Raw genomic sequence first — 8355 nt, 5'->3', positions numbered from 1 at the left:
CAGATGACCCAAAAAGCTGGAAATCCACCGTGAGCTGTGGCCAAAGCTGGCCATTCAGCACACTTTCAGGACGGGATGCTCTGTGTGTATAGATTTGCCTAGAAGACAGGTGCCTGTAAGATAGGCCTCTGATCTGCCTCCCTTCCCTGAGAATTCGGGAGAATGATTGTGAACCAAAACTGGGGATGAGTGTCAACACAGGCTCAGTGGCTGAACCCAGCGCTCCAACCCTGCCCCTCCTGAGTCATCTGGTACAGGTGGCCTCCCACCGTGTTCTCTGTCTCCGTTTCCCTGTTTCTCTGCTGCTGCTGCTGCTGCTGCCTCGGTGCATTCCCAAGCAGACAGGACAGGAAGGACCCGGGCCTCCACCAGCCCCCTTGAGTTCCTGAGGTGCCTGACTCGGGGATGAAGAAGGTCGGAACTCAGAGATGCCACCTCCTGGGGAGAAGAAGGGGATATTTATGACTATATGACATTTAAGGTGCCCAGGATGACTGACCTGGGCAAATGCCTTCTCTTCTCTGGGCCTCAGCTTCCCCCATTTGTCATGCAAGACAATTGGGTCAGCTAATCGGGGCTGTTCCCTCAAGCTCTCTAACTCAAAGATTTTGGGGATGGATGTAAAGAGATGCTGCTGGCACTCAGCACAGCCTGATCCTGTGAGGCCTGACCAGGTGGTGTTAACCTTCCTGTTATATGAATCACCTGAATCTGGATAAAATGTAGACTCTGATTCCATGGATCTGAGGTAGGGCCTCCAAATCTGCATTTCTAAGGAGCCAGCCTACTCTTTGAGAAGTAGGTTGGAGCTGGTTCTCAAGGTGTGGCCCTGACACACAGCATCGTCTGGGAACTTAATAGAGCTAGTAAAGCCCCATCATAGACCTATTGGGTCAAAAAACTCTGGGGTGGCACCCAGCCATCTCTCTCTAGGTGATTCTGGTGCACGCTGAAGTCTGAGAATCAACACTACTTTAAGAGAACGGGTTTCCAACTTGGTGGTACATAGGAAAAACCTAGCGTGTTTTTAAAAAAATACTAGCTCTGGGCCCCTGCTCCCAGGGGCTCCAATTTAATTGGCACGTGTTGCCTCCCAGGCACTGGGGTTTTTCAAAACTGCCCAAGTGATTCTAACGTGTGGTTAGCGAACACATTAGAATGTTATAGGTAGGTGTCAAGCCCCACACCTGGGCCATCCGGGCTCCTAGGCGCGCTCACTGGGCCATGACCACTAGGGCGCGCTGTCGTGCCGCCTAGGAGGCTGGCGGCGGGCTGGAGGTAGCGAGGTTCTGAAGCCTCCCCGCCGGCGGCTGGAGCAGCTCCGGGCTGGGAGGCCCGCGCCTCCGCGAGCGGCTCCTGGCGGAGGCTGCCCTCCCCCGTGCATCTGCACCTCGTTAGTGCTGGCCTCGGCCCCGCTGCGCTTGACGTCAGTGATGTGCTCGATTCTGGGAGATTCGGCCATTGCAGCTGCTGGGCACAGGTTGCTTCACCCGGCCAGCCCTACTGCCCACCTCCTCCAGGCAGGACGCAGGGCTCACCCTGACACTGAGCTTTTGTTCACGCTCCTCTGATTACCCGGGAGCCCTCCCCCATTTTTGCCCGACTGGAGCACCAGTTGCCTTCATCTTCCCCAGCAGCTCCCTGCTCCTCCCCTGCCTTGCCAGGACCCCGTGGGTCCCGGGAAATCCCCAGGCCTGAGTCCTCAGATCTGCCAGGTCAGCTGCAGGAACCAAGGCTTACCCCCTTTCTCCTTCAGAGCTTCTCTTCTCCCCCTGGCTCTCCTCTGCGCAGTTCCTTCCCTGGTGCCCGCGCTTCCCCCTTCTCTCTTATCTGAGCTGTGTGGATGAGATATTTCAAGCTAATGTGTTTTCCGAGGGCAGGAGTGGATGAGATGGGGCCAGAGATTGCCTCGGTTTAATACGGCAGATAAGCAGTGCCACTCGTAAGGAACATTGTCTGTGTTGGTGGAGAAGGGTGGGGTGAGTTCTGGTTGTTGATGAAGTTTTAATTTCAAAATAAATAAATACGTAAATAAGCTACTCCCTTTAAAAGGGAGTGGGAGTTGATTCTGGAAAGGAGAGCCCTGTCTCTCCCTTCTCACTTCTCCCACTGGCAGGAAGTAGCCCTTCCTCCCCTGGTGTTGCTTTCCCAGCCAGGACGCCAGTGTTGTCTTTATCATAAATGCTCCATTAAGTTGCCTTTATCGTAAATGCTCCATTTCACCCCTGATTATTCCCCCTCCCTGCCCCCACCTGTTTGATATTCTGGGCTTCATTGGTGTGAGATTTCACTTGGAGAAAGGCTGTGGGCGAGGGGGAGGGGGAGGCTGGTAAAGCACCTTGAACACCCCTGGTCTGGATCTGGATGCTGCCTGATAACCCTTTTCTGTCTTCAACAGCTCACAATTTTAACAAGAGAGAAGAGATAATTCTAGGAAGCAGGGGGCAGGCTCGGATCCTGCCTCTAAGCTTGACTTCAAGTGCATGTTCCTGGTTTCTCCCATTTGAACCCCTCACCAGGCTCCCCCCACCCCTCCGACCACTGGCAGGCATTTCCTGCAGCCCCAGATGAGAGAGCTTGCTCTGATGCTGGAGAGGGACACAGACTTTCAACAGTGGGCAGATGGCAGAGAGCCAGGGGAAACTGAGGCCGAGATGGGGAAACTGAGGCCCAGAGAGGGGACGATAGCTTGCTAGAGGTCACACAACTGGTTCTCAGTAGATCCCTTTTCCAGCTGATTCCTCAGGAGCCCCTGCCAGAGCTGCTCAGAGCCCCTGCTAGGCCCCAGGTACGAGCGTTTTGGGTGGTGCTGAGGGAGTGGTGGCTGAGTTCCAAAGGGGGCTGATTGCATTTGGAGAACACTACTCTCCTCGAATCCAGATGAATGACCCTTTGCCCGAGGCAGATGTGGCTCCTGAGCTCAGCCTGGCCCTGGGGCAGCAAGGAGTCATGGACCCCTCAGGGGCTCTGGGTGCAACCAGCCTCTCTGGGCTCAGTGGGCTGTAGTTCCAGGCACAGCACCTTCTTCGGGATCAGAGGCTAGGGAAGAGGTGTGGGGTGTCAGTAAGAATCCTGCTCCTTCCAGTGTAGCCTCTGAAAGTAAAGGTCTGACCTTGATTCACATGGGGCTGGGAGCCGGCCAAGGAGATCTAGGCAGCCGTGCCTTTGGGCCAGTTTCCCTACTGTCTCAGCTGTGTGTCGTCCAGAGCCCAGGTGGAGGTTAGGGACTCAGGAAACATCAGCTTGGGGAGGACCAAAGAGATCTGTGCTCACATTATTTGGGTAAGAAATGAGGGTAGGGTGGGAGAGGGACTGGCCCAAGGGCACGGACAGTTCGCACTAGATCTGGAGTTCAGATGCAGGCTCTGGCCTCTGGGTTGTGCTTCCCTGTCACGGTCTTGTTTTTCATGGGGACAGGTGCCCTGACCCTGCTCAACAGGGGCCACCCTCTCTTCCTCACTTTGGGGTGTACATATCTGTGTGTGTGGAGATGTTTCCTGTTTTCTATATCTCTGGCTCCAAATCCTATCCGCTTCATAAACCCCAGAGAAATAGATTCTATAACCTCATCACCTATTGCAGGCCCACTATCAGGAAGTCCTGGTTCCCACCTTGCTCAAATCTCCCATGTTCTAGCTTCAGTCCCTCCAGGTGGGGCTGGCAAAGTCTGTGGGACTCACCCCAGGGGCCCCAGGGAAATGGCTAGGTTGTTCCCGGAGGAATGTTTGCTTGGGTGTGTGCATGCCAGATAGGGCTGTCTCAGAATCTGCACTGCTGTCTGCAAGCACAGCCCTGTCTCTCTGCTTGAGATCTTGCATGATGCTGCTTTCGGGGGATGTTGGTCCAAGCTAGTGATTTATTGCCTATTTACTCAGAAACTGCTTGTTCATCTCTGCTGGTGGGAAGGGATAGAGGGAAGTGAACATGTGTCCTCTGAGCTGCAGAGGGAGCTGCCAGGGGATGACTTATCCACTCCCCCTGCCTGGTGACCTCCCTCAACTCATCCTTTGTGCCTCTTTCCACCTGATGAGAAACAGGATATGGTCCCTGTCCCCCTACTTGGGAGGCTTCCACCACATTTTCTGCTTAGAGGCCACTGAATGCAAAATTCCACCCAGAAGATGAGGAAGGATCAAAGAAGCAATACTGTGGAATACTGGTCTGGGCTTGAGTGTTTTACTGGATTTTCTGTTTTAACCACAGATGTAAGCCTTGTCTCCATTTCAGAGATAAGAGAACTGGTGCTCAGGGGGCTTAAATGGTCTGAGGTCACACGGAATAGAGTGGGGTCTGAACTCCACCCTGGCCAAAGCCTAAGCTCATGCTCTCTCTTGACCAGGGTTTCTCAAGAGTGCATCATGGGCCACCTGCATTAGAATCACCCAGGCACTGTTCTAGGCTCATGGGATTCAGTAGTGAACAAGCCATTCCTGTCTTCATGGGGAGCATTCATTAACAGGAGTCCAAAACCAAGCAAGTTATAGGAAATAAGTCAATTATTTGACTATCTTAGCTCAGGCTGCTACAACAAAATGCCATCAGTGGGGTGGCTTAAAAGAACACATTTCTTTCTCACAGTTCTGGAGGCTGGGAGGTTCAAGATCAAGGCACAAGTAATGTGATGTCTGGTGAGGTCCCGTTTCCTGGTTTGCAGATGGCTGCCTTCTTGCTCTGTCCTCATGTGGTGGAGAAAGAGCTCTGGTCTCTTCCTCTTAAAAGGTCACTGATCCCCATCATGGCGACTCCCCCTCCTGACTTCTCCTGAACCTAATGACCCTCCAAAGGCCCCACCTCCAAATACGATTATCTTGGGGGTGAGGGCTTCACCATATGAATGGGGGGGTGGTGCAGCCATGCAGTCCAGAGCCATGATATAATAGAGAGTGATGATGCTGTGAGAGGAAGGAGAGCAGGGTATGAGATCAGGGGTGGGAGGTGGGAGGTGGGTTTTGATTCTAAAAATAATGGTTAGGATCAGCCTTACCAAGACGGTGACATTAAAACCAAGACTTCAGTGTTCAAAGAGATCAGTGTTTTGCTATTGAATCTCTACTTCCTGTGCCCACTTTAGGCCCGCTCATTCGGAACCTCTGGGAATGGGGTCTGGAATGTGTATTCTAACGAGTCATTTATACACACCTAACTGTGGAAATTCCTGCTCCAAACCCAGGTGCTTCTCCATGCAAAACACTATTTAAAATATATATATATTATTTACTTATTTTTTAGAGAGGGGAAGGGAGGGAGAAAGAGAGGAAGAGAAACATCAATGTGTGGTTGCCTCTTGCAGGCCCCTTACTGGAGACCTGGCCCATAACCCAGGCATGTGCCCTGACTGGGAATCAAACCAGCGACCCTTTGATTCTCAGGCCAGCGCTCAATCCACTGAGCCACACCAGCCAGGGCTCCAAGCAAAATGCTTCTGCTTTAACAGTTCAGGAAATATTTGCTCAAATTTAGGAGTTCAAGGATGAAGTTGGAATCTAGGGTCCTGGTGACAATTCCCTTTGTGACTTGATAATTGGCTAATATGTAATTATTAAAACAGACAGAATGCACGACTATGACTGAGTGTGGGAAGCTCCATGTCAGTACAGGGCAGGGTGCTGATGTCACATGAACAAGGTGTACACCAGGTTACTGAAGCAACAGGCCGGCCGCTGCCATGGAAGAGCATGGTGAGAAGACTTGGATTCTAAATTAGGCTCAACTGTGGTGAGTTTGGGTAAGTCATTTGCTTTGAGGAGTCAGCTTCCTGGCCTGGAAAGCCTCTAAGCTTCCCCTACTTGTCTCATAGTGCTGCCACCACCTTTACCACCAGCCAATCTGTGTGTCCATCCTACCCAGCCATCCGCCTGCCCAGCCAGCCAGCCAGCCACCCATCCATCCATCCATCTGTCCGTCATCCATCCATCAGTAGGAGGATCTTTATTTCATTATTATCAGCATTTCTGATGTTACCTATATTCAAGGCAACAAAATTCTATTGCAGTAAAATAATTATGAACATGCCTAGAACTTATTTCAAAGAAATTGGCCTGAAAAAACAATGAGGAAAAACTGTATGGAGAGTAATTAACTGGAATATTGAAATCTTTAATCTTGGAAGACCCGTTCAATGAGGTGTAAAGGTGGGGTTTGTGCTGCTCGTCTGGGGGAGCCAGAAGTTACAAGTGTCTTGTAACTTCAGTTGCAATGAAAGCTGCTGTAAAAGGCAACTTCAGATTTCCCCTGATGGCGGGGAGCCCTGCCTCTGTGCCCAACCCTATTAACTGTTGGCTTCCCAGTTGCTGAATCCAGCCAAAAACATCCTCCACCGTTTGAAGTGCTTATTGGAAAAGCAGATTTCATCTTGGCTGGAGCTCTGAGCAGTTCCTTGTGTGGGGTACTCCCCAGGGCTGTAATTGAACACAAGAAAGCATCGGCCTCCTTTTGGCATTCTTGCTTTCATCTCAGAGTCACATTTTAAAATTTATATTTTAAAAAACTCAGGGAAAGGGGCCAGCACGGCTCACACGGCGGCCACTGGTGCCAGAACCCCCAACACGGCAGCTCCGGGAACGAAGGCTGTGGAGGATTAGCAGGGAGAATTAGGACCATACAGTGTGTTGCCAGGCTTCCAGGAGCTTGCAAAGTGCTTCTGAGGCTGGGCTTTGGTGAGACCGGGCTTTGCAGGGCAGGAGTCCTGCGTGTCAGACCAGGCCCCACTCACACCAGTTAGGTCAGAGTGGAACTTTCTCAAAGCCCCGGACAACAGGAGAATCTAGAGCCTACTTGGACAGCCACCCGGGCTGAGCAGCCTGGGCAGCAGGAGACGCTCTCCCTTCCCAGCCCAGGTCCAGTGTGCTGCTAGAAGCAGCTTCTGCAGGCTTTAATAGACCCTGATGGCCACGAGTGGGAGAAAACCATTTGAGGGAAAAGGCCTGGGATCCATCCTTTTTCCTCCAAATGCCCCCTTTCCCAGAAGCTAGGGTGGGATTCTGAGAACAGTAGGTGTCTAATGGATGTTTGTTAGACAAGCTCTCCCATGTAAAAAAGATTGTAGTTAAGCATGATACAATTTTTTTTAAATCAGTCTCAGTAAGACCATTATCTTTTCCAGGGGCTCACGTGAGACTAAAATACCAAGCTTCATGGAGAATTGAAATAAAATAGCATCCTGGAAAAGAAAGAAAGAGCCCTCACAGTCCAAAGGTACCCAGCCTCGGAGGCCCAGCTGTCCCCTTGCACAGGGTTTATTGCATCATTAGCTTGTGTTCCACTGTGACCCCTCAATTGTTTTTTAGGAAATTTATTTGTGGGAAACCATTATCATTTTTGCAGCTGGTTTCCTCTGGGTGTAAGACCCTGCAATTATCCCTGTTTTACACTAAGATCATTGATACCTTGTGTTTTTGCCAGAAATTTAGAAAACTGGGTGCTTTTAACAAATAACATACATTCGATATGATGATTAAAATTCTCATCCTATTTTCAGGACCATGGGAAGGAGGAGGGAAGTAAATACATAAAACTTAAAACTATTATTAAATTGAACTCTGAAGCTCCCTCATGACCAAGAGAAAAAGGGGGAAGTGCATTTATTCCTTGGGGGAGATAAAATTTATCTTGTTTTTGAGTCTGAAAGAAATGTCTGAGGGTCTTCTGTGGAGTGACAGAAGGGACAGTGGGCTGACAGCAGCGTTATGCTGAACGCACAGGTAGTGTCCACGTGACTATTTTCTGTCAGGGCCTTAGCCAGCATTTGGGGCATTGCTGCGAGTGGTCGGCAAAGTAGAGGGCGATCTTGGGGGTACGCTCGAATGTCAGAAACTTGCAGAGGACTGGTGAAATCACTCAGCCGGACATCATGCATTCCCTACCTAAGGGCGAGTTTGAGCTGGATCTGGAGCAAAAATAAATTAATAAATAAAAATCAAAACAAAAAGAAGGCAAGCTACCAAAGGAAGAAGCCAGATCATATCTCACAAGAGTCACGAACTTCTTGTATGGCGACTCCCCTCCCTCGTGGCCCATCAGTGAGCAGAACACGAATCATCTGGTTAAATCAGCTAAGACCTAAGTTTTGGCATCGGTGCCCTTGTGCATGTGTGTGTGTGAGTGGGTGTGATTATGAGCCCTTCTGCCCACGTCCCACCTCTCCCACCCTTCCCACCCCCAACATACACCCACCACAGATAAGACGCTTGGCATCCTGGAATCTGCTCCTCTGTCCATAGCTGATTTTGAAAATCAGTCAAAATATAGAATCTTTTCAAGGTCTGAAGATCCCTAACCCTTTGGAAGAAGAACAACGACAGGACAGTTTCTGGATGCTCGGGAGGGATTAGGCAGCCTGTGGGCCAGAGCCCTGTC

This window comes from Desmodus rotundus, chromosome 2 (genome assembly GCF_022682495.2).
Source record: "Desmodus rotundus isolate HL8 chromosome 2, HLdesRot8A.1, whole genome shotgun sequence".
NCBI lineage: Eukaryota > Metazoa > Chordata > Mammalia > Chiroptera > Phyllostomidae > Desmodus > Desmodus rotundus.
Note: the sequence above shows the minus strand (reverse complement) of the source record.